Genomic DNA, 27,409 nt, shown 5'->3' with positions numbered 1-27,409 from the left:
ATATTAATTTTTGTCTTATTAAATTAAAAAAAAAAAAATAATAATAATAAACAAAATGGAATTTAAACTGGTCTGTGCCATTAAGTCTTGCAACAAGACGATTTCCACATCCCAGCCTAGTATCCATTGCTGGTTATGTGAAAACGTCGTGCACGCCAAGTGTGCCGGTTTCACTGCATCAGTTTCGGATGCCATTTCCCGTAGGTCTGGGATACATTATTGTTGCGAAAATTGTCGTGCTGTGCAAGGCGAAATGAGGTCGTTCATGAGACAGACCAAAAATGGATTTAAAGAGCTGATCACTGGTTTTCGTAAAATCAATGACCAGCTCTGTGCGCTTGACACTCAATTTAGTGGCCTTCAGCTGCTAAATGACTCCCCTAAGCGTAAGAAATCCGCTGTTTCTGATCCGCCTCAGCCTGCTCAGCCGACATTAATGCAGCCGCTCATAACTCTGGCCACCCCAAGGGCCTTAACTGAGAAAAATTCGTCAGAATTTCTCAGGGATAATGAGCAATTGTCCGATATGTCCGCCATGGCATCCCTTCAAGTGATGCCACAGGTCCTAGGGAACGAAACCCCCATTAGGGTCACCCAAAAGGGTATTCCACAGTCCGGACCACCGGCACCGACTGATGCTGCAGTTCTTGTACCTGCGACACCAAAACCCTTACAGGTGATTCCTCCATCGAAACATATATTTGTTTCTCGGCTTGCCCCTGATACTTCAGAGATTGATATCTCGGCTTATATCAAAGCCAAAATTAAAGCCGATATTAAGGTGGAGGACATACAAAAATTTAAATACAATTATACAAGGCGCACGTCTTCTTTCAAGATTCGTGTGCCCGCGCTGATGTTCAAAACGATTTGTTCTCCCAGTTTTTGGCCAGAGAATCTTTTCGTCCAAGAACATCAGCCTAGTTCCGTTAAAAAAAAAGTTAATAAACCAGTGGGAGTGAGACTTCCCAATATCGGAACCACTGACCAACCCTCCACCTCTTCTTTGGCCTCTAACCCAAAAAACTAATTTCCTCACTAACTCTTACCTATCAGAATACTAGGGGGCTACGTAGCAAACTCCCCAAGCTATATTCTGATAGTTCTTTCTTTGCATCCCATATAATAGCATTTACAGAAACTTGGTTAAATCCGGAGATCTTTAGCTCCGAAGTTTTTCCAAGTAAGTACACCACTTTTAGCGAAGAGGAGGTGGAGTCCTCATTTCGGTAGACTCTACTTTTGCTTCTGAAGAGGTGAAATCCCAAGAGTTTGGTGACATAGAATTTATTTGCGTTAAAATCACTATGTCCGTGAAAGCTTTATACATTACATGTTCATATATACCTCCTATGTCTGAACCGCCCACATATTGGCAGCATTTGTCCGCTATTCGATACGTCTCTAATCTTATGACGGATCGTGACCAACTCGTAGCGGTGGGCGACTTTAATATCCCAGAATTAAAGTGGTCCAACGTCGATAACTCACCATCTTTGTCACTTATAACTTACCATGACTTCACCGCGGGCATGTTTGACATGTCCCTAGGTCAGATCAATCATGTTAGAAATTCGCTAGGTCGGCTCTTAGACTTATGTTTTGTATCTGATCCGGATGGTACCGCTCTCTCCAGAGCTTTTCCCCTTTCAGCCCCAGAGGATCCATATCACCCCACGCTGGAGGTCTCAATCGAAACCACTCCTGGTATCGATCAGATGTCTCCGAGCTTGGTAAATAAGATTCGCTGTTTCCGTAAAGCTGATTTTCAAAAACTTAATAGCCTTATCGATACATTTGACTGGTCTGATATTCTGGCGTGCACTGATCTTAATGTCACTTTAGAAAAATTTTATTTTACTTTAAATACATTTTTTGACTCATGTGTGCCTTGGAAACATCCGTCCGCTTCAACAAATCCTCCTTGGTATACAAGGTCCCTCACTAACCTAAAAAAAATAAAAAAAATAAGCTTTTACTTAAATATAAAAAAACCTGCAGTAGTGTTGATTTCTCAAGATACCTACTAGCTCGGTCGAATTTTACCGTGCATAACGCTGAATGTTATAGGAATTATATTGACCGCTGCCGGATTCAATTTACTCAGGATCCAAAGCAGTTTTATAATTTTGTAAACACTAAGCGTAAACACGTATCTTTTTCACCTCTGCTTATGTTTGAAAATTCCTCTGCGACTTCGGATCAGGCCATTGCCGATCTATTCGCAGAATTTTTTCAAACAACTTATTCTCCTCCTAAATTGACTGATCAGCCTTATGCATATAACATTCAAGCAGCAAATCTTATTTTCTGTCCGTCTTTTTCTGAGAACAACTTATTATCTGGTCTTTTAAGGGTAAAACCCATTTATTCGCCAGGCCCCGACGGAGTACCAGGCTGTGTGCTAAAATACTGCGCCAGGGCTCTGTGCAAACCTCTTCTAAGACTTTTCAACTTATCTTTGGAAACCGCGATTTTTCCCCTTAAGTGGAAGGAATCATTTATAATTCCCTTACATAAAAAGGGGAAAAAGTCCGAGGCTGCCAACTACAGAGGCATCTCTAAGTTGTCGGCAATTCCAAAGTTATTTGAAAAATTAATTACCCCTCATTTGCAACACCTTTGCTCTTCGATCATCACTCCTTGTCAGCATGGCTTTATTAAGCGTCGCTCCACCACCACAAACTTATTGGAGTTGACATCCTTTGTCATAGACGGCTTTTGTAAGGGATATCAAACCGATGTAATTTACACAGACTTCAGCAAAGCATTTGATTCAGTTAATCACTCACTTTTGTTGAGTAAACTGAATATGCTGGGTTTTCCTAAAGACCTCTTAACGTGGATCTCCAGCTACCTAGATGGAAGGACACAAAGAGTCTTATTTAAAAACATACAGTCCCGTCTGGTCCGTGCTACATCCGGCGTCCCTCAAGGAAGTCATCTTGGCCCGTTATTATTTACGCTTTTTATAAACGACTTGCCCCCTGCTTTAACGAACTCTCTAGTTCTTATGTATGCAGATGATGTAAAGCTTTGTCTTCAGTATAAATCCATCTCTGCCCAATGCAGTCTTCAGTCTGACCTTGATAACTTTCAAAAATGGTGTTTGGCTAATGATCTAATACTTAATGGATCAAAATGCAAGCATATGTCTTTTTATCGTTCTTGCCCTCTGCAAGCTACGTATTCCATTAATGGGATTGCCTTAGAAAAATTAACCCAGGTTAATGATCTCGGCATCCTATTAGACATAAAACTTAAATTTGCCGACCATATTTCCTTAATGGTTAATAAGGCTAAAGGAGTCCTTGGTTTTATTAAAAGGTGGTCAAAAGAATTTAATGACCCCTATATAACCAAAACTTTATTCATTTCTTTGGTCCGTCCGATACTAGAGTACGGTTCATGTGTCTGGAGTCCCCAATGTGGAGTACATAAGGACCGCATAGAATCCGTACAAAAGAACTTTTTAATATTTGCACTTAGAGGTCTATACTGGGATGCAAATCTTCAGCTTCCATCCTACAGTAGCAGACTTTTACTTATTAACTTACCTAGCTTAACAAATCGTAGGACAATGCTCGGTGTAGTTTTTCTGCATAACCTTATCAACGGGGATGTAGATAGCCAGCATTTACTAACACGCTTAAATTTCAACATTCCTAATAGAAGGACTCGAAACTTTAGTCCTCTGTTCCTTAGCCGTTGTAGTTCGACATATGCACTGCATGACCCTTTTAGGGTATTATGTTCGAACTACAATGGTCTCTACTCTATTACATCTCTTTCCTGTCCCTCTAATTTAAAATATAGAATTTTAAATTTCCTTACTAACTCCTCTTAGCTTAATAATTAACAAATAACTTAATATACTCTAACAAATCGTTTCTTGAGCGCCCCTCGGTCGTCTGGGCCTCTAAGCTTTATGATGAATACAGGAATGCTAGCTGATGCTCTTATTGATGCACAAGCCATTTCCAAATTCTGAAAGACCGCGATAAAAAAAAAATATAGTCCGCGTTCGTCTAATCGTTAAGTCTTAATGTTGCGTCCGTCCTAATAGCCGTAAGTTTGAAAATTTAAAGATATTTCTGTAACCTAGAAAGAATAAAGAAAGGAACAAAGGGGTAGGTCAAAATCTTGTGAGGACGATTAACGTAGATTACCCTATTAGACCACCCTCTCTTTAATAAAGACCGTGATTCCTTGAATGTCTGAAAGTAGTGTTCGGGAATAGCTCCACGAGTTTGTGTTGAATAAATGCCACGATTGGCAGTGAGCAATATATTGCGTTTACCACTTCGGCACTTCGGAGGTGGTTAACACCTCTCGTAAGGTATTCAGTAAGTTACCGCGGTCATTTATTTTTACTATGTGTCTACTTTGCTTTTAAACAGAATGAACGTGTCTACGGACGAGCTGTTACTCTCTTCAATTATTATTTGATTCCTGAAACAGTTAACCGGTGTGTCCGATGTGGCTATGGTATACGTTAGCGATTCCTCGCGTCAGCGACAAAGTTTTCTTTGCCAGGTTTATGAATAACCTTTGCACCGTGGTCGTCAATAATTTCTTTCCAGCGCTTTAGTTTAGCGTTAGGATTTTTATCAGAGACGGCGTAAGTGAGTGGCTGGTGGTCGGTAAAAATCTGTACATTTTTTACTCCGTACAAATAATTGCGGAGGTTTTGTAGTGCCAGACTATGGCGAGGAGTTCCCGCTCGTTGGTTGCATAGTTCTTTTCGTTATCACGCAGGGTGCGTGATATCATTGTAATTAGGCGACCACCTTGCGATAGAACAGCCCCTAGACCAAAACCTGACGCGTCCGTTGTTAGATCGAACGGTTTCTTATAGTCTGGGTAGGAAAGTAAAACATCTTCTGATGCTAGGATTTATCTTAGTCTGCAGAATGTTTCCATCTGTTCCTTGTTCATTTCAATGCTTATTTTTCTTGATTGGTATTTGCTTATCTTACCGTTTTCGCCCTTAAGAATGCTAGTAAGAGGCCTTGCAATTGCTGAAAAATTCTTAACAAAGCATCTGTAGTAGCTATGAAAGATCCTATGAAACCCTATAAAAGATCTCAGCTCGAAAAGGGTCTTTGGCTGGGGAAATTGCTTGATGGCCTTGACCTTTTCGGGTGATGCCCGAAAATCCCAAGTATTCAACGCTCTTTTTGAAGAACTTTGATTTTTCTTGAGATACTCTCATACCTGCTTCGGAAAGTTTTCCTAGGACCCATCTTATGTCATTAAGAGAGAGCTATTTTTGGCAAACCATTACGACATGCCAAATTTCATTAGGATCGGCCGACTATATCCTATAGCTGCCATATAACTGAACGATCGGAAATGGTATTTGGTAGAAATATCAACTTTCGTATTTTTGAAGATAGAAGTTTGGGACTTTTTTTAGATTTTGTATTTTAGTTAATTGGTTTTATTATGATGTATTTATAAGGATCGGCCAACTGTATCCGATGTTTGCGATATATATCCACTTAACTGCAAGGGTATATAAACTTCGGCTCCGCCCGAAGTTAGCTTTCCTTTCTTGTTCATGATTATTCTGTATAGTTCGGTTAAGGTGGAATGCAGTCTTTCGATCGAAGCGTTGCCCGTTGATTGTTGAAATGAAGTTGTATGAGCTGTTATTTGGAATTGGGTTAAGAGGTCATTAAATAGACTGCCCGAAAATTCCGCGCCCTGGTTTTAATTTGTATTCTTATAAATTGGTTTTATAAAAATAAATTCTCATACCGATCGATTGATATTTTGATTTATATCCAATCTTAACTGCAAGGGTAAAAGTTACCCATACCCGACTCCGCCTGAAGTTAGCTTTTCTTTCTTGCTTTAAACTTCCGCTACTAGAGGCGTCAACTTTTTTTATTTAATAAAAATAAAGAAATAGATTGCTATAAGATACCTTTATTTTTTAATTTACGCTGTGCCTAGCATGTTCTTTTTTTGGATGCACTTAAATCGAAAAAAAACTAAAAAATATGTTATTATTTATGCAATGATAATAAAATTTTTATTAATGTATTAGTTTTTTTAATTAAAAAATTTTAAATTTAAGTTTCGAATTTTTTTGCATTTCCCATTGTGCATACTCATCATTGTGGGTATTAAAAAATTTAATTTAAAATTTAAGTTTCAAAACTTCCAAAATAGGGCCCGTCCAAAGAGTTTAAAAATTCAATTTTCGTGGCTTCATATTCATTTGTGACTCAGTCAATAGAATTGAATGAATGCATTGCTAAAATGATCTTATGTTCAATGATCAATGATCCAATGATCTAGTTCAGGTCATCTGCATCTTTATTCTTAGCCGCTAAAATTGCTCGCTCACTCAACTATTCTTATTTTTGTAGTTAGAAATATGGTTTGGAAATACATTGTTGATAAGTTCGCCTTTTGATACAACAAAATGAAAGAAATTATTTGGAAATGATATTAATCCGCTCGATTCATCGACAGGTACTTGACCATAACAGATAGTTAGCAATTGCTCCGAGAAATCTTCAGCAGATGTATCATTAAGCAATGTAACTCTCATTCAGCTGCACTGTCTCCACATAGCGCCAAAGATTTGACGATTTGAAGCAAGCGTTTATTTCGTCGGCAGTCGTAGATCTTGGAATTATTGGCAGTATTTGGCGGAAATCGGCCGACAGTAAAATTATTGCTCCTCCAAAAAATTCCGAGTCATTGCCTAAATCTGTTAATGTTCGGTTAAGTGCTTCTAATGCACGTTTATGCGCCATTGTGAATTCGTCCCAGATGATGATTTTCGATGCCGCTAAAACTTTGGCCTTTGCTGAGTGTTTTGCAATATTACACGTTGGTTCTTTAATGGCGTAAAGATTTAACGGTAATTTTAGTGCTGAATGAGGTTAACGGCATCCTTTTAACAATGAGGCTGCTATTTCAGAAAAAGCAACTCCAACCTCTCTGTTTGCTAAACAGTTGCTAAAACTAATGACAGGAATGTCTTGCCAGTATCACCAGGGGCAACTAGGAAATATAAACCACCATTTTCATCATCGATTGCCTTTGTGTAGGGGGGCGTTGGTTCCGCAAAAAGACTCCAGAATGGGGGTTGAAAAATAACAAGTCGGGGGCGTCTTCAGTTCAAGTAAAAAACGCGTTCAGCTTTATTGGCTGCGTACATCGAATTAAAAACTTAACTTAGAAAGAAAACAGGCAACGGTAATAGAAAAGAATACGATCAACGACGACCGACGAAGGAGCGAGAGCGCAAAGAGGGGCGAGCGCGGATGGGCTCTTCGGTGCTGGTGCGCTCTTCAGCGCGGGTGCGCTCTTCAGCGCGGGTGCGCTCTTAAAGTTGCGGCACAACGGGCCCTCACGTAAACATCCTCCCCCCTCGGGTTGCAACAGATCCCTCGTCGCTAGCTATGCGTCACTGCAGCTAGAGGGCGTACACGGGTCGATGAAGGCCCCCGCGTCGAAGATCCGGGTCCCGGTGTTGTCGCTGTTCCGGTTCAGCAGCGACGATAGGGTGGGCGCAGCGACCGCGTCCTGCGAGGGCCCTCGAGGAGAGGCGGAAAATTGCCTAGGCGCGGATGACGGGGGGGGGACGAGCGGTGGACGGCACCCGATGGGTGGCGGACGAATGCAGTGGAGCACTTGACGGCTGCCGGCCAGTGGCGGAAGAATGCCGAGGAGTTATCGAAGAGTGGTGATCCTGACCACACGTCTTACAGCAGTCCCCACGCCGACAGGATCCGTCGGAGGCAGCCAGGCCAGGCAGCTCGAGCAATAGTGGTTCACGAGAACCGCTCGCAGCCGCTCCTCGACACTAAGGCGTAGGAAGCGCCAACACTTCTTCAATGGATGGATCCCATTGCAGACTCGGCATCGGTAGGATTGTGTACCTCGAGTACATCTGCTCTCCAGTGACTGGGCGTTGCGTGGGCGTGGCGACATCGTGCTGAATATGACCTTGGAATCCAGAATTTGGCCCGGATCAGTCGGATCATCAGCTGATTGCCACCGTGCAGCGTGATGCGATGTGTAAATCGAAGAAGGAGTCGAGACAATGTTGTGCTTGCATCCTGAATCGAAACCCTGAACCAGTGAGTCACCGAGGCTGCGGGCAACTCGTGCGGAAAAAACAGACACGCTGCGGGGGTTGGCTGGAGATAATGGGCCTGTCAGCACCCATCCAAATATGGTCTCCTGACCGAGAAGCGACCCGCAGATGTTAGCCTTGGAATTACAGAGGAGAATGGACGGAAGAATGTCAGCTCCTAATAACACATCGATTTGGGAGCTCTCAAAGAAGTTGGGGTCCGCCAGGGGAATGTCGGGCAGCCCCTTGAGAAGATCTCGCGAAAACGGATATGATGGCAGATTTCCTGCCAACTGCGGAAGAACGTAAGCCGCAGTCTCTAATTGTAGCCCGTGTCTAGACGGCGACCGAATAGAAAAATTGCACAATTTAGTAGACTGCGCGGAAATGGTCTGATTGAGGCCGGAAACTTGGGCTTGAATCGTCTTGAAGGGAAGCTTGACGAGGCTGAACAGTCGTTCCGTTATGAAAGTCGCTTCGGAGCCTGAGTCTATCAGTGCTCGTGCCTGGACGGTGCACCCCAAATGGCACACGTTGATAAGGGCCGTGCCCAGTAGGACGGCTCCTGACCCGGAAGCGAAACACACCTGCACATTCGACTGATCCTCTGAGCCGTTTGTTGACGTAGGCGGACTTGGAGCGGTAAGCTGCGTAGGCGGACTTGGAGCGGTAAGCTGCGTAGGCGGACTTGGAGCGGTTGCGAATGGGTTGCCGCGGTGCAAGAGGGTGTGGTGTCTGCTGTGGCATGTGGAGCAGGTATGGGCGCTCGTGCAGTCTCGCTGCTGGTGCCCTCGGGCAAAACAGTTTAAACATAACTGCTTCCTCCTTATGTAGTCAGAGCGCCCATTTACATCCATTTACATCCCTCGAACAGAGATCACAGCCCTTTTGGCCCGGAACCACTCGAGTCTCGTATGAAGTGAGCCTCCGAGCAGGGGCAGTAGGAAGTCCCGACCTTGGCGGAAATTGCACGGAGCCACTAGGAGCCACAGAGTGCGATGGCGGTCTGTCATGAAGTTATCTAATTCCTTCCATGTTGGAATTTCGGCCTTATTATTTACGGATTGCTCCCACATAGAATGTGTGACTTTTGGGAGCTTTGAGGAAATCATAAAAACCAGGAGACAATCCCAAGCCTCAACATTGATGGAGGACATTTCTAGGGCTGTCAGACAACTCTGAATGGTGGCTTGCAGCTCCTTCAGCGCGACCCCGAACTCTTGAGAAATAGCCTGGATGTTGAAAAGGATCTTCAACTGGCTATTGACCAATAGCCGCCGGTTCTCAAAGCGGTCTTTAAGGCTTTGCCAAGCGACGACAAACCCCTCATGGGTAAGCGGAGCCTTAGAAACAATGGCGTGGGCGTCACCACTTGTTTTGGACAGTAAGTGGAACAACCTCTCTACCGGGGTGAGCGGCGAGTTTTGGATGTAAATGGCCGTAAACAAGTCTCTGAAGGTGGGCCACCGAAGATAATCACCCGCAAAGACCTCGGTATTAACCGGAGGTAACCGGCAGCCTGTAGGCGCGGGCGGGTGGACATTGACGGGAGCCTGAGTGGATTGGGAAGCAATTTTCTCCCGAAGCTGGGCAATACATCTCGAATAGACGGAGTAAAAGTAGCTGTACTTCGCTTCCAGCACTGTCGAGGCGGCCGCATTGTCGTCGGACGCGGCTAGCAAATCGGAGCAGCTCTCATCGCTCTTCTCCACCTTCTCCCATAGTGCCCGAATTTTGTCCCGATGGACTTCGCACATGTATTGGAGCCTATTTCCGTTTCTGGGGCGCCCGGAGTACTTATGTTAGCCTCAAATTGGCTAATTCGATCTGTTGTGGCGATGAACTTTTTCAACGCCACTTCGACCGCACTTGGAGCCATTTTCGCAACGGAGCGAGTCTGCCTCTGTGAAGGACCGGGGGTTGTATTGACGGATTCGTCACACTTTGCCCTTGGACTGGCATTGGTAGCCTTAGGCTTCAAAAGAGGCGTCCGCGGAGATGCGGATTGAGATCTGTTGAAACGGATGGCTGGGATCGAACGCGGCTTTTTGTCGTCTCCCGTGGGCATTCTCAGAGTCCAATTCGCTGGTCAGCGCTTGTCGACTGACTCTCGCAACAGGTGCCTCGTACGAAGTGGTGGCCGGTCGCACTAATGTGATGAGAACGGTGAGGTCGCGGATGAAAGGCAATTACAAGGAGCAAGTGCGAACTAGTGGCGCCGATGTGGAAAGTAAAGTCGTGTGCGGCACAATTCGAATGTGGAAAGAAAAACTTCAGGCACCAGAAAAAACCCAAAAGGAGACGAGGTTTGCTCGGATTGTAGGCGGATATTGCCTGATGCGGAGTAGAAGCATCGTTGGAGGCACGAAAAATGGAAAAAGTACCGGAAAATTCGTGCTTGTTCGGAAAAAAGTGATGACGGTCTAAATATGTATGTATATTTCGACTTGTGTGGTTCGTACTGAATTTAATATTTACTGAAATATTAAATTCTTAACTATTTTCGAATTTGCGGAGCTATTTGATAATTTTTAATCAATTGAGGTTAATTATCACGAAGCTGGAACGGTGGAATTGAAACCTAAATATTTAATTAATTGTATTTAATTAACACGAAGCCGGGAAGATGGAATTAAAAACCGCGGCTCTATTCGGACAGAAGGTGGATAATTAAATTAATTAATTATAATTTTTCGATAATTAAATTTTTGACTTTAATTATTGAGTGGCCGGAAAGGTGAATTAAAAAACCTGGCCCTTTGCTCGAACAGAAAATAAGAATTAAATAAATTTTCGTAGTTATAATTATAAATACACAAATTTATAATTAATTGATTTTTTAATCTATTTTGTTACGCACCCGGTTATGCCGTCGGCACCCTGTACGTACCTCAAAGAAAAATAAACAGAACCGAAAAACACAACACGGCTAGGTCGAGAATTTAAGCGACACAATCACGGATTTGTAGTGAAATGGCGGTTTATAATTGTTGGTTTTAGAAAATGTAAATTTTTTTTTAAACTTTATCGGCTATATATTTCCTGAAATTGGAGGCAGAAAATATATGGACATGCATGCAAGTAGGGCAAGGGCATGTGGGGCATATGATGGTACAGTAGAGCTTCGATAAGTGGACTGTATATGTTAAATTTTATCAGTTATATATTTCCTGGAATTGAAGGCAGAAAATATATGGACATGCATGCAGGTACGGATATATGTAAGGGCATGTGGGCATATGTTGGCACAGTGGAGCTTTGATAAGTGGACTGTATAATTGGGGGAACAGAAAAGTTATGTGGTGTAAAAACTGACACTGATTGAGGAAGATAAAAACAAATATTACGACAGCGGCGGACTGTTCGGTGAATTTGGAAATTCCGGAACTAATTCACACCAGTGGCCAATATTAATTATGCCTTCTTTTTGTCACCACACAATTTCACTGTTCACTTGCGAATTTTTCGCGGATTAATTGCACCAAAAAATGCACATATGCCTTGACCGTTGGCAAGTGAATGGATAACGGATAGGCCGAAAACGGCGAGGAATATGGGCAGCACACAAAACGAAGAGGGATAGAAAAATTTGCAGAATTTTAAGATTATTATAGATTATTAGAAAATCTCAACCTGTCGTTGTGTCGTAAAACTCGGACTTGGAGTTGACACGGAGGGAAAAACAATCTTGCAGCAGTGTGAACGAAATTTAATGTTCGGATCACTGCTGAAGACCGGCAGAGAGATGGGGACGGAAAAATGTACTTATCTTTTGGCGGAACAATGCCGAGAACTGCTGGCAAAAGAAAATCCAGGAATTATCCGGCTCGAAGGACCAAAATGTGTAGGGGGGCGTTGGTTCCGCAAAAAGACTCCAGAATGGGGGTTGAAAAATAACAAGTCGGGGGCGTCTTCAGTTCAAGTAAAAAACGCGTTCAGCTTTATTGGCTGCGTACATCGAATTAAAAACTTAACTTAGAAAGAAAACAGGCAACGGTAATAGAAAAGAACACGATCAACGGCGACCGACGAAGGAGCGAGAGCGCAAAAAGGGGCGAGCGCGGATGGGCTCTTCAGCGCGGGTGCGCTCTTCAGTGCTGGTGCGCTTTTCAGCGCGGGTGCGCTCTTAAAGTTGCGGCACAACGGCCCCTCACGTAAACAGCTTTCATTAAAGTATCATAAACTTGAACTACTAAATCCAATTTTTGGTGATCATATTCACGTTCCCGTTCCAACTCTCAATTAAATGCGTCATTCATTTCACTTTTTAACACATAAAAGCAAAGCACAATTACGTATCTTCTCATTCATCTCAATATCGTGATTCCTGAAACCGACAAAAATTTGATGTAAATTATCTTCTTACGTATTATCCTTGTATTTGTGTCACAGGTTACATGGTTTTGATGGAAAACATGTCGAAATTATGATAGCGAATAATGTGCGTATCTAATTTGGAGATGCAGAGCTAATGGCTTCTGGGATTGCCGAATCCCAATGGGTATCCTTTTTTTTCTGTATAGCAAGGGATATCAACTTCGGCTCCGTCGATCATTTTTAGAACAAACCTTATTTGCAAATATATTTTACAATACAAGTTATGGAAGGTTAATACTTCTAGTATAATTTATATGTATGTTATGTACATTTATTTTAAAAATAATAGAGTGTCCATGCACTTGTTAAAAATGCCAAAAAAAAAAACAGTAATAAAAAAGTTTCTCAAATTAATATTTTTATATAATGGCTTATGAATATATGTATTTCAAACAAAAAATTACTCCAAGGGTGTATTTCGGCTCCACCCGAATTTAGAATTCCATTTTTGCTAAATAATAAAATAGACTTACATTTTTATAAATCGGTATGAATTTAAAATTTTTTTTGGGGAACTCAGTAGTATCAAAGTTGCTGTCAACCACGAAATTGAGAATGATCTTTTAATGCATGCTGCCGCAATGTCAGCAACGAAAGTGATACTGCTTTTTTGCAAAAGAAATCTCTGCCCTCTGAATGCGGGTCAAGTGAGATAAAAAGAAAGTATTTTGAAGCAGAGCCTACACCACTTTTACCTGAAGCTTTGAATTTTCTGATTGAAAACTCGTCAACCAAAAATACATATAATGAAATGCGATCTCTGTCAATAACACAAAATTCTGATATATTTCCTAGCTATGGCCAACTGCAGAAAGCTAAATTGCGATTGAGGCCCAGTGGGATAGTTGGCACAGAAACTATGGTTAATGTTTCCATAAAAGATCTGCTTTATCATACTTCCAGCGGCATCTTAATCCTGCAAGACGACCTGCTTGGTAACTTAACTGATATTACGAACGTTAAGTCAATTGCTTGTTATGGCTTCATTGGTTCGACCGGACAAAGCATGTATATTGAGCAAGAGAAGCCTGGTAATTTTGAACAGTCTTTATTTGTCACCACCACTACCACTGAAACTAACAGATAACATCGATAAACAGAACTCCTCAGTCCGTGAGATACTGCCAGCCTCTTAAAATAGAATTCGCCCTCGGGAAAGGCACGGCCGACGGAATATGAGGGCTAACAACATATTAGATGTGTTTCTAAGGTCAATTGACTCTTTAGACCCAATTCTCTCTTGTATATCTATTCAAAAAAAGGTTGACGCCACAAAAAAAATAAATATATAATTCTTAAAGAGGTTCTTGCGCGGGTTTTTATTGAACGAAGATTTTTTTAAATTAAAGTTGAACTGGCTAAACCTATAGATAATAATAACGCAGATTCGGGTTCGGAATATGAAACTTATTCTTTACATTCCTTTTAATTGGACGTAGGCATAGAATACATAGAAAATAATTAAATCTGTAATAGAACAATTATTATAAATTAATAATCATATACTTTATATGAAAATAATAATAGTATGTGAGTATATTAAAATTTTTCTTTGAAAAATCACTTTGCACCTTATTTTAAACATATAACTTTACATTACAAATTTAAATTTTTATATAATTTAGTATTATTTTAGTGAATTAGCTATTAGTTATGTAAAATTGAGAAAAAACATTCTTGTGCCATAAATATATAACAAATGTCAATATCTTTTAATGAATCGCGTAGGTGCAGTGTAGTCATATATGAACGTTAAGGGAAAGCGTGGTCGCACAGACAAATTTTGTGTAAAGCTCCCAAAGCAGTCCCCCAAAGAGACAAACTCTTTACACAGGTAATACCCGAACACCGTAAGAGAAAACCGAGCACAACTAGCTCTGAACTTGTCGGAAAAGACCCAAAATAAATTTTTTTTTTAAAGATGGAAGGTTGGGTCTGCCGTAAAATTCTATTTTTGATATATTATTTTATATAATATTTTAATTGAGCTTTTTAACTGACAAATTTTGTGTAAAGCTCCCAAAGCAGTCCCCCAAGAGACAAAATCTTTACACAGGTAATACCCGAACACCGTAAGAGAAACCCGAGCACAAGTAGCTCTGAACTTGTCGGAAAAGACCCAAATTAAATTTTTTTAAAGATGGAAGGTTGAGTCTGCCGTAAAATTATATTTTTGATATATTATTTTATATAAAATTTTAATTGAGCTATATGTTACAAATTTAGAAAATTTTGGCATCAAAAGGGATAAATTATCCCTAGTAAAAAGGATAATAGTAATAAGGAAAATAGTAAAAAGGGAAAATTTACAGACGCAGTGTCGAATTTATGTTTATAATAGTTGATTCTTTTTAAAATTGTTTCAATTCACAAAAGCAAAGTTCAATTGCGGCTTTTTCTACTGAACCACCAATGTAATTTTATTATTCGACATTAACATTTTCAATGCATTTTAAATACAAATGAAAACAATAAAATGTCAAGATAATAAAAGCTGCAGAGGAATTGCTAATATTTATTAATATATAAATATAGTTATTAATATAATTCTGCTGGTGTCCCTTCTAGCGGGAGCAGCATGCTGATCATGTTTTGTTTAAGCACAAGTTTATATTGGCAGCTATCCTTATTCTCGAGAAAGTGATCTTTTATACTACGCATTATATCTTATTCCGCTTTCTGGCCCGGTAATAACCGTGTGCTGTGGCGCCGGGAAAACGCTGTGGATACGGCATAAGGTACAAACAAACATCTCCGAGTCGATATAAACATGTCCGTCTGTTTGTCTGGTTGTTTCTACGCGAACGAGCTAGTAACCTAAAACTTCGCATACGTACTACTCTCTATTGCACGCAGTATATGTATATACAATGCGGTAGCAGTATCTGTAAGTATCCAGTCGGCCTGGATCGGCTGACTGTAGCCTATAGCTGTAATATAACTGATTTATCGGATATTTTTTAGGGATTATATTTTTGTTCACTTAATCTAACCTACTCGCATTGAAGCATGGTTCTTATCTTCTTCCTAACAGAACGTTCGTATTATTTTGTGCGCATATCGTTTTTAACTAAATTTCGTCTTCACCTTTTTTTGTAGCGACACTTTTTATACCCTTGCAGAGGGTATTATAATTTTGTCCAAAAGTGTGCAACACAGTGAAGTAGACATCTACGACCCTATAAAGTATATATATTCTTGATCAGGATCACCTCCTGAGTTGATATGAGCATGTCCGTCTGTCCGTCTGTGTTTCTACGCAAACTAGTCTCTCAGTTTTAAAGCTATCGACTTGAAACTTTGCACACACCCTTCTTTCCTTTGCACGCAGTATATAAGTAGGAACGGCCGGGATCTGCCGACTATATCCTATAGCTGCCATATAACTGATTGATCGGAAATGATATAACTTTGGTGTTTTTAGAGTTAGAGAGTTCAAATTTGACACGAGAGCTATTTTTGGCACCATTACGACATGCCAAATTTAAACCATTTAAACCATTACGACATGCCAAATTTCGTAAGGATCGGCCGACTATATCTTATAGCTGCCATATAACTGAACGATCGGAAGTGACCCAATTTTTGTGTTTTTGAAGATAGAAAGCTGAAACTTAATACAGATGCTATTTTTGGCCAGTTGTTCCAGCCTACCAAATTTCATTAGGATCTGCCGACTATATCCTATAGCTGCCATATAACTGAACGATCGGAAATGGTATTTGGTAGAAATATCAACTTTCGTATTTTTGAAGATAGAAGTTTGGGACTTTTCTTAGATTTTGTATTTTGGTTATTTGTTTTTATTATGATGTATTCATAAGGATCGGCCAACTATATCCGATGTTTGCGATATATATCCGGTGTTAACTGCAAGGGTATATCAACTTCGGCTCCGCCCGAAGTTAACTTTGTTTTCTTGTTTTCTTGTGCAATAGATGCTCTTATTTCTATTTCTGACGTTTTCTTTGCATACTCCAATCGCTCAAAACTTTCGCTATGGGTCTATATGGTACAGTGGTTCCTGACATTGGTTTCCTGAGTCTTTTGATATAAGCATAGAATTTAAATTGGCCTGCTGAATTAAGTTTTGTACTAAGACAATCTCTCCATCCCAGCATACCAAGAAAACTTTGTACACGCCAAGTGTGTCGGGGTCCCTGCCTCAGCTTCGTTTGATATTTCCTGTAGGTTTGGTCTCCATTATAGTTGCGATAATTTTTGTGCTGTCCAGGACGAAATTAGATACTTCATGAGACAGACTGCGCGCTTGAAATTCAATTTATCGGCCTTCAGCTGCTAGTCCCCTACTCGTGAGAAATCCGCTGTTTGTGATACGCCTCAGCCTGCCCAGCCAACATTAACGCAGCCGCTCAAAACAATTGTAAACATGTAACGATTACTCTTAATAAACAAACATGCCATCCGCTCTTAATAATCGAACAGAACGGTATGCAGATCCCTCTGCATAAGCTAACGAAGTACCTTGGCGTCCACCTTGATAGACGACTAACCTGTCATAAGCACATTGAATTCAAGAAGATTCACCTGAAACTGAAAGCCAGCAGCCTCCACTGGATCATAAAATCACGATCGCCACTGTGCTTGGACTAAAAGTTACTACTCTACAATTCAGTTCTAAAAAAAATTCTCTCTCTTCCTCTTAAGCGAACGGTCGTGTTTGTTTTGTGCGCACTGCGTTTATTATAAATATTGCCGTAAACCGGTGTTAACTAACTTGAGAATATAACTTTGAGAAATTTCAGTTTATCCTAAACCGTATCGCTTCGCGTGTGCTGTTGTATATTTGGAGGCAAATCAAGAATTTATGTACATAATTTAAATTCCAAGCTATGCTTGGCTCTGCTTCTTCCTCTTCTTTTGTTTTTTTTCTTTCGTGTGCAATAGAGGTCTTATCTCTATTTCTTCAATTTTCCTTTGCACTCTCCAAAGCTCCCGCTTCGGCTTCCTAGTTGGCACAGTGGTTAAAGGTATAGTGTTTTTTTTTTTAACTTTTTATACATTATTTTTTTGTTGTTAATTATTATACCCTTGCAGAGGGTATTATAGTTTTGGTCAAAAGTGTGCAACGCAATGAAGGAGACATCTCCGACCCTATAAAGTATATATATTCTTGATCAGGATCACCTCCTGAGTTGATATGAGCATGTCCGTCTGTCCGTCTGTCTGTCCGTCTGTCTGTCTGTTTGTTTCTACGCGAACTAGTCTCTCAGTTTTAAAGCTATCGTCTTGAAACTTTGCACACACCCTTCTTTCCTTTGCACGCAGTATATAAGTCGGAACGGCCCGGATCGGCCGACTATATCCTATAGCTGCCATATAACTGATTGATCGGAAATAGTATAACTTTGGTGTTTTTAGAGTTAGAGAGTTAAAAGTTCCTATTTTTCCTATTAATTAGAGAGTTCCTATTTTTGGCAAAATATTACGACGTGCCACATTTTATAAGGATCGGTCGACTATATCCTTTAGCTGCCATATAACTGAACGATCGAAAATGAACCAACTTTCGTGTTTTTGAAGATAGAAAGCTGAAACTTAGTACAGATTCTATTTTTAATTCAATTCAATTCAATAATTTTGCTTTATTTTCCAATATCATTTTCAATTTTGTTTAAAGCTAACAAATTTTTACTTAGAGTTTAGACCTATTAACTATCTTTACAACTATAATATTCTATATTTTGTTTATTTAATATTTATTTGTTCATTTTTATTTACATTTAATAACCCAAGAAAATGGTAAAACTTGGCTCAATGGGCTTAAAGAATAAAGATAAAACTAAGACCGGTGCTTCGTGGTTACTAGCGTAATACTAGGAAGGGAAGGACCTGTCAGCACGCGGATGTGCGATATAGGATTTGCGAATGTTGAATTTGTTTGTTGAATGAGAGATGAATGCATCGATCATTTTAATATCTGCTTTTAAGTGTAGACGGTTGGTCGCATAGAAAAAAGGTAAATTATAGATCATTTTTAAGATTTTATTTTGAGCAAGTTGTAATTTATTTATATGGGTCTTGGCACTACAGCCCCAGATTTCAGATCCATAAAGCATTATGGGTAAAAATATTTGTTTGTATATTGTCAGCTTATTGTGAATTGACAGATTTGATCTGCGATTTATAAAAGGGTACAATATTCGGATGGTCCTATTTATTTTGTCAATGGTATGACTTATGTGGCCATTGAAAATAAGTTTTTTGTCAAAATTAATGCCAAGATACTTTATGGAGTTTTCCCATTTAATGTCAGTGTTATTTAGTTTAAGTTCACTATTTGGCAGAAAACACAGTTTCCGTTTTTTGGTGAAGAAAATGGATTTTGTTTTTGAGGCATTTATTTTAATTTTCCATTTATAAAAATAAGAAGATATTGCATCTAAGGACATTTGGAGCTCATTTTCTATCGAATTATAAGTAGTGCCAGAGCTAAACAGGGCTGTGTCGTCGGCAAATATAAGTGTATGACATCTTTGAAATAGGGGGATGTCATAGGTGTAAATGTTATAAAGAACTGGTCCGAGCACAGAGCCCTGTGGGACACCTGCTTTGATTAGTTTTTTATTCGAATTGGTACCATCAAGACTGACGTAAAAGTACCTATCTGAGAGAAAACTTTGGATGATCTTTGTTAAATATATTGGGTTGTTACAAGTGATAAGCTTATGGATTAGACCATTGTGCCAAACAGTATCAAAAGCAGCTTCTATGTCAAGCGTTACCATGCCAACTGACTCTTTTCGTGCAAAACTTTCCTTTATATAGTTAGTGATTTGATCAAGTGGGTGAATACAGTTCAGAAAAGCACGAAAGCCATATTGGACTGGGGGTAAAATGTTATTTTCTTCCACATGCAGATTGAGCCTAGATTTAATTAATCTTTCAAAAATTTTTGAAAAACCACATAGCAAACTTATCGGACGGTAATTGTTTGGACAATCCGGGGGCTTCCCTGGCTTAGGAATTTGAATATTTCTAGCAATTTTCCAATTTTTGGGGAAATAACCAATTTGAAGACATTTATTCATGATTAGAGCAAGAAAGTCTATCGCATTTTTTGGTAATTTTTTTAGACAAATGTTTGGAATTTCATCAATGCCAGGTGATTTGTTATTTTTTAGTGACTTTATTATGACGTCAATATCCCTAGAAGTGATTTCAGGTGTGAATGTTAGGTCATTCAAATTGTTAAATTCGCTTAAAGTGTTTTGGACTTCAGTTGAGGTATTATAGTCAGAGAAACTGTCAGTAATGTGATGTTTTGATTCAAAAACTTCTGCTAAGATATCTGCTTTTTCTGCTCTTGTAGTAAACACTATATTATTGTGAAGGAAACTTGGGATAAACTGTTTTTTGTTCTTAATAATTTTAGTAAGCTTCCAAAATGGTCTGGAATTCTTGTCCAATTTAGACCGTTTAAGATTCCATTTTTCATTGCTAAGCTCAAATAGTTTCTGGCTAATCATGTGGTTCAAATAGTTTACCCTAGCCTTAAAGATGGGTTGTCTGGTTCTAATCCATTTTCTTTGATTTGTGTTTCTATCACTGATTATATTTTTTGTCCATCGTGGAATTTTCAGAACTATGGGCCTAATAGGCGCTTCCGGTACACACTGCTTTATTGCATTATGTATGTCAGCTTGAAGAATATTGACCATTAAATCTATTACTTCTTGCTCCGCTTCAAAATCCAAAAGAGCTTCGAGATTGGCTAAGGTAGCAACATTGAGGATATGCTTAAATTTTTTCCAGTTTGCTTTGGAGTATGTCAAGTGTGTAACATTTTTGCAATGAACTCCTTTAGTAAACTTACAAAGTACTGGTAAATGGTCCGATGAGAGATCAGTATGTACAATTGGTTCGGAGAAATTTATCGGTGAATTTGTAAGGAAAATGTCAAGAGTTGAAGGCTTGCTACTAAAGTTAGCTGGTATATAGGTTGGATCTTTGGAGTATAAAAGCGAGAATTTTCCTGTTGACAAAATTCCTGTTGGCAATTTCCAAACGAGTTAGCTCTGGCACAATTCCATAAACGATTTCTGCAGTTCAAGTCACCACCCAATATGTAATGGCCATCAATTTGTGAAAATTTTACTAGGTCGGCCCTGAACATAGTTTTTATGTGTTTATTTGTTATAGGAAAGTTGCATGGATTGTTTAGGCATTTAGCTGAAGCACCAGGAAAATAGGCTGAATATATTTTGAGAGAATTGTTGGAGTCAATGTTTATCTTTATAGCAATGTTTTCTATAAGATGGGTCTTTATACTATTGATTTGTTCATGCTGAATACTGTTCTCTACTATAATCGCAACACCTCCACCTTTTGCGGTACCACGATCATTTCGGTAAACTTTATAATTTGGTATAGACAGTTTAATTTTACCCGTTAGCCATGTTTCGCTAACAAGACAAACATGGATTTGGTTTTTTGTGAGGAAGTTAACTAACTCAAGACGTTTACTACTGACGGCACGAGCGTTCCATGCCATGATATTAATATGAGTGAGTGATTTACTTATTGGAGTACACATATTTGATAGCAAGTTGATTTATTATATTGAACTGCTCGCTTTTTGAGGTACAGGCACTCAGTTTATTTATGAGCTCAGTCGTAAGAGCTGTGATTTCGTCGATGGTAAAAAGGTCGGGAGAACTCGGTGGATTTGAGTCGTTGTTTACGACTGCATTTCTGTAGCTCTGGTATGAAACTTGAGGAAGATTCGGAGTTGAGTGCTGTCTTGGTACGGCTGATACGAGCATATTTCGGTTTGCTCCACGAACTGTTTGGTTCTCGTACCTCGGTTTGATGAAACGATTACCGCTGGACGATCGTCGTTGGAGAAGCGATTGATAAGAAAGTCGGCAAGGGCACTGAGAGTCGGAGGAGGGGTGATTCCCTTTTCAGTTTGCGCATTTTAGTTTGGTGCTGTCAGGACACTCAATGGTCTTGTGTGGGCCGGCACAGTGGGCGCAAGAGGTCTTTACAGCGCAATGCATGGATCCATGTCCATAAAGCTGGCAATTGTAGCATTGTGTCAGTTTGCTGCTTGGTTTTGATTTGTACTCCCATCGTACTTTGGTATGGTTTATATATATGTAGTCTTTGCGTAGCTGGTGCAGAGTGATGCTTTTATTAGCGAAATAGACTACATAGAGCAATAGCTTATTGTAATTTTTTGTTGTTTTTTCAATTGTTTTAACCTCAATGCATTTCAGGCCCATGTTATTAAGCAAAGTTTTGACGTCAGCATTGGGTAGTTTGTCAAGACCAAAAAGTACCGCCTTGTAAGGTTTGGTCTTTTTGCAGTCGTACGAATAGAATTCGCATTTGAGATCACGCAGTTGAGTGCAAATTTTATTGTAGTTTTCTTCACCTGTGGTGAAAATTTTGATACCAATAGACATGGTTTTGATATAGTAGTTACTTATTTTAATGCGGATGAGAACATCATGTAGGAACTTGGCAGTCTGTTTAAGGACAGTAATAGGTGGAATTTTAGTAGCCTCTTTTGGGACGACTTCAGGTTCCTCTTCGACGTCATCAATGTTGTTGTTGTCCTCAATAGTTTGAAGCGGACGATAGTAATTTGTGAACTCGTCACGAAAAGCTTTGTTCACAGTAATATTTTTCCTTTGACGTGGCATTTTGTTAATAGCGGCTGATGCTACAGCATCGCCAGTAATTGTCTTTTGACGTTTTATGTTTATGATAATATGCACTTTCAATCGACAAAACTTTTAGCTCTTTATTTAGATAGCACGATGTGCTGATCGTAATAATGAAAGATAACAAACGAGATCAACGTATGCAAGACAACCGTACACTCGGAGTGTAAGTCAGAGACTGATTCTATTTTTAATCAGTTGATCCAACCTACCAAATTTCATTAGGATCGGCCGACTATATCCTATAGCTGCCATATAACTGAACGATCGGAAATGGTATTTGGTAGAAATACCAACTTTGGTATTGTTAAACATAGAAGTTTGGGACTTTTTTTTAGATTTTATATTATAATAAATTGGGTTATATTATTTTATTCTCATAAGGATCGACCAACTATATCCGATGTTTGCGATATATATCCGGTTTTAACTGCAAGGGTATATCAACTTCGGCTCCGCCCGAAGTTAGCTTTCCTTTCTTGTTAATATGGAATTTAAACTGGTCGTTTCGATGAAGTTTTGTAACAAGACAATCTCCTCATCCCAGCCTACCATCCATTGCTGGCTATGTGAAACGTACGCTGATACTAAGGAGATTGATATCTCAGTTTACATCAAAGCCAAAACAAAAGGCAATATAAAGGTGGAGGACATAAGTAAAATATAAATACATAAGGCGCACGTCTTCTTTCAACATTAGGGGTCAGTCTTAGGGGAAATAATTGCCAAGCCAGTGGGAGTGAAAATCTTAGAACCACTGATCAACCTTTCACCTCTTCTGTAAGTCACTAATACTTACCTATGCGAATACTAGGAGGCTAAGTAGAAAATTCCCTAAACTTTATTTGATAGTTATTTCTTTGCATCCCACATTATGGCCTTTACAGAAACTTGGTTAAAGCCGAAGTTATTTAGCTTCGAAGTTGTTCGAAAAAAGTACACCACTTTTAGACATGATCGACCGCGGGGAGGCGAGAAGAAGATTCCAATCTTGCTTCTGAAGAGGTAAAATCACAAGAGTTTGGTGATATAGAATTTATTTATATATTTAGTGATATAGACATCAAGTCTCCACTCAAAAACTAATGAAATTAGTAAGACTACTCAGTCTAATGAAAGTTACGTTGTACTTACTTATATCCTTACTATATCCAAAACTTAATTTTGGATTTTGATTGGTGCGATCTACTGGCATGTGAAGATATAAATGACGACTTACATACATTTTTGGCACTATAAATTTATTTTTGACTCCTGCGTGTCATGAAATTATTCGTCCATTTTTATAAATCTTCTTTGCTATACAAGGCATTTATTAATGTATGGAACAATAAAATTAGACTTTTTAATAAACATAAAAAAAACTGGCTGTACAAATAGTTGCTCAAGATACTTAGTGGTTCGGTCTAACTTCACCGTAACGCGGAATGTTGTAAGAGTTTTATTCGACGCTGCCGCACTCAGTTTACGGACCAATTAGACAACCCTATTTCTTGCTTATCTTTTTCTAAAAGTCGTTTGTCGCCAAGTCCCGATGGTTTACCAGGCTTTGTTATGAAGAACTGCGCCGAGGCCGTGTACAAACCTCTCCTTAAACGGTTTAACCTATCTCTGGAAACTTGAACATTTCCCCTCATTTGAAAGGAATCTTAGATAATTCCTCTACATAAAAAAGGAATAATCTCTACACGCTGCCAATTATAGAAGCATTTCTAAATTGTCACCTATTCAAAAGCTTTTTGAAAAATGTTTTACGCCACAGTTTCAATACCTTTGTAGCTCAATACTTTTTCCTTGCCAGCGTGGTTTCATGAAGCGTGGCTCCACTACCACCACCAGGTTGGTGCTAAGTTCTTTTGTCATTGATGGATTCTGGTGTGGTTTCAAACTGAAGTCATTTACACTGACTTTAGTAAAGCATTTGATCACTTACCACTTACCAGTTAACCACTTACTACTTTTAAGTACACTCAGTCTTTAGGGATTCTCCACTGATCTAGTCAAGTGGATTTCGAGCTACTTAACTCAAAGAGCCCAGTGTATCTTTTAAAGACGTTTAAGCGATTTTTTCGCTTTTTATTTGGTGTTCGTCAAGAAAGCCTTTTTGGTCCCTTACTTTTCATACTATTCATTAACGATTTTCCTCTTTTCTTAACTAACTCACTGGTACTATATGGTCAATACAAATTCAATAGTACCTAATCTAGACTTAAATAAGATTCCGATACCTTTCAAAATTGGTGTTTAACAAATTACTTAGAGCTTAGTAATTTACGTAGAGCTTAGAACCATACAACCTATATAGACTACTCATTTTATACAACGCCAGCAGCGACAGGCCCCAGAGAGAATCATACTATCTTTCTTATGCTAATCTTACGCACATATGTCATTAAAAGTTTTTTGTTTTTCAGTCTATGAAAGGAGTACCATGAAGAAGGTTGATCTGCGCTTTGATGGATTTTTGTATGCATACGATTCACACATAAGGATATCCTTAAAGGATCAAAAGTTGTTGCTTGGTGAGTTTTATTTTGAGCGAAAAAAATAAAAATCACAAATAATCATTAAGCTTGAGCAAAAAAAAATAAAACTAAAAAATAATGATTATTCGTGATTTTTATTTTTTTCGCTCAAAAATAATGTATAGTCTTGATTTAAAAAATTAAAAATCGATAAGTAATCATTACAAAGTAATTTTTAAAATATTACTTATAATGATTACGGTCCCTGCAAAATAAATGAAAAGGAAAAAATCAACTGTCAAAAAACGAATTTCAAATCCTTTGTTTATTACACAGCCACACAAAAAAAAAAGTGTCCTAATTGGGAGATCAGAGTACCCTATCCCCATGTATTTTGGACCGCTGAACACGAATCTGAAGTCCATTTTGGTCCTGCACGTGTAGGTTCCTAACCTCAAAAAAAGTTTTACATTTTTGGAGGTATGCGACTTTTTTTTTAATTTATTGGATTTTTATGAAACTGGGTACCCAGGGGTTTTTGGGGTCGCTGATTACGAATTTGAAGTCAGATTTTCAAAATTCAATATGGCGGATCCAATATGGCGGACGAGTTTTTAAAAAATTTTTGGATTTTCATGAAACTGGGTACTTAGGGGTTTTTGGGGTCGCTGATTACGAATCTAAAGTCAGATTTTCCAAATTCAATATGGCGGATTCAATATGGCGGACGAATTTTCAAAAAATTTTTTGAAAATTTTTTTTTTTTTGAAAATTTTTTTTGTTATTTTGTTATTAATCATTATTGTGTCAATCCTCAGGAAGATTTACACAGTCAATCCAAATGTGTAATCCTCAAAGCGAATCCTTGCCGAATATTCTATTTTAATTAAAAAATCCAAGTCTGAAGCTTTAGGATCAAGTAACTTTCGATATAAAAAATATTCATATTCAGTTTTTTACAATTACTGATACTGAAAAAATCACTAAATGGTGCCTTGGTCGTGGTCTAAGGAGATAAACAGTTTATTTATTGTACTCTGCACTCAAAAGTTGCAAACTTTAGGTACAGACGGAGATCGGCCATAGCAGCGGTGACTTTCGGCCGGAATGTGTGTTACATATTTGCTTAAATATTAAACTTATAACAAATAATGATTATTTACACGTGTGGTAACAAGTTATTTACATATAAATTACTTATAAATTTAATAACATATAAAGTTATATGAGATGCAAAAGGTTAGCTGATTTAAGGAAGTTTAGAATTAGCTGGAGGTTTGCAGGTTTAGGGTCAATTAACAAGTCGAAGCCGGATTATTTAAGTGATCTCTCTTCTTGGTAGGTTGGAGGTCTGTGTAGTTTTAGTGTAGTCGGCTATGCTTTTTGCTTCAGGATTGATTTGTTGGTACCACTGCGATGATTTTTGCAACATTTGAGCTTTATTTTTGAGGGACTCCGTTTTTAAATTATTTGTTAATGTCTCCACGGTTTACATTTGTTGTAGAGAATAGTGGAGCGATGGTCGCTCCTTTCGCTGCTGCATCGGCATTTTCGTTGCCTTTGCCGAGGTGGCTGGGGACCCATAGGAGCTTGATTTTATTTTTATGTTTTAACAGAAGGTCGCGGATTGATGTTACATAAAAGCTGGAATTGTATATGTTAGCTATTGCTTCCAATGTATATAGGGAATCTGCGCAGATGCAGAATTCCCTTCTAATCGCCTCTGCCGTATAAACTGTTGAGTAGCTTGGGAGGACAACTTGTTTAAGCGTTTCATCTTCTGTCGTTACCGCAAAGCCAATTATTTCCTTGTTCAAGGATCCATCTGTGAACAAAAGCGTGAACTAAATTTCCGGAAATTGTTGGACAAATATGTCCTTGTTTGTGTCAGATTTTTTTTTCGGCTTAGTCGGGTATCTATTAGATTGACATCTAGAAACCAGGGCGGTAATATTGGTTTAGGCATATGAGGAAGAGAGGTTGGAAGTTCTAGCATTAGACTTAGGGAAATGTAGCGGTCGACCGTTGAGGTTCGATATTTTTTCGTGTTATTTTTGGTTATCCGGTGAATAATTTTTGTTAGAGGGGTGACGTTTGCGTGCATGATAGTGTCATTTTTTTTTGTTTGTAAGTGTTCGATTCTGATTTCTAATGGTTCGATGTTAGATTCCAGGTATAGATTGAAAGTGGGTGTTGAGCAGAAGGCTCCCAGAGAGATGTTCGCAAGATTAAGTTAACGTTTTAATTGCTTTTATAAGTGACTTTGAGGAGTTACCGTATATCGGTAAAGCAAATTCAATTTTGGAAATACATAGGCTTTTGACGATTTGAACAAGGGTGTCGGGGTGGCTGTTGTATTTTCTGCTGGAAAGGCATTTTATTATATTAGATGATTTCTGTAGTGATTTGTGTAATTTATTGAAGTGGGGATTGAATTTGTATTTTTTGTTGAAGGACAGACCTAGAATAGTTAGTTCGTTAACTGTGTTTATAATTGCGGATTGTGTAGAGACCTGGCATGAACATTGTTTTTTCCGGCAAATGTGGATGTGTTTGCATTTTGAAATTGAAAGCATTGCGCCGGATTTTTGGCACCATTCATTGATTTCAGTAAACAGCATCATCCGCATAAGCTGTGTGTTGAAGTTCCTTGTGGTTGTCGATTATATCTGAGAGACTGTTCAACGCAATGAGAAAAAGTACTACCGAGAGGGGAGATCCCTGCGGAATGCCATTGTGGAGTGGGTGTATCCTTGAGGTGTTATCATTGGTAC

At 39.0% G+C, this 27,409-nt stretch overlaps 1 protein-coding gene across 7 annotated transcripts in view; it reads right to left on the bottom strand.

The window, feature by feature from the left end:
• Window positions 1-27,409, bottom strand: part of LOC108120074 (ran-binding protein 16) — a 476,341-nt gene that overhangs the window by 411,815 nt on the left and 37,117 nt on the right. The window lies entirely within an intron of this gene.

The sequence above is a fragment of the Drosophila bipectinata genome, chromosome XR (assembly GCF_030179905.1).
Source record: "Drosophila bipectinata strain 14024-0381.07 chromosome XR, DbipHiC1v2, whole genome shotgun sequence".
NCBI lineage: Eukaryota > Metazoa > Arthropoda > Insecta > Diptera > Drosophilidae > Drosophila > Drosophila bipectinata.
Note: the sequence above shows the minus strand (reverse complement) of the source record. Positions and strands in the feature narration are given on the sequence as shown.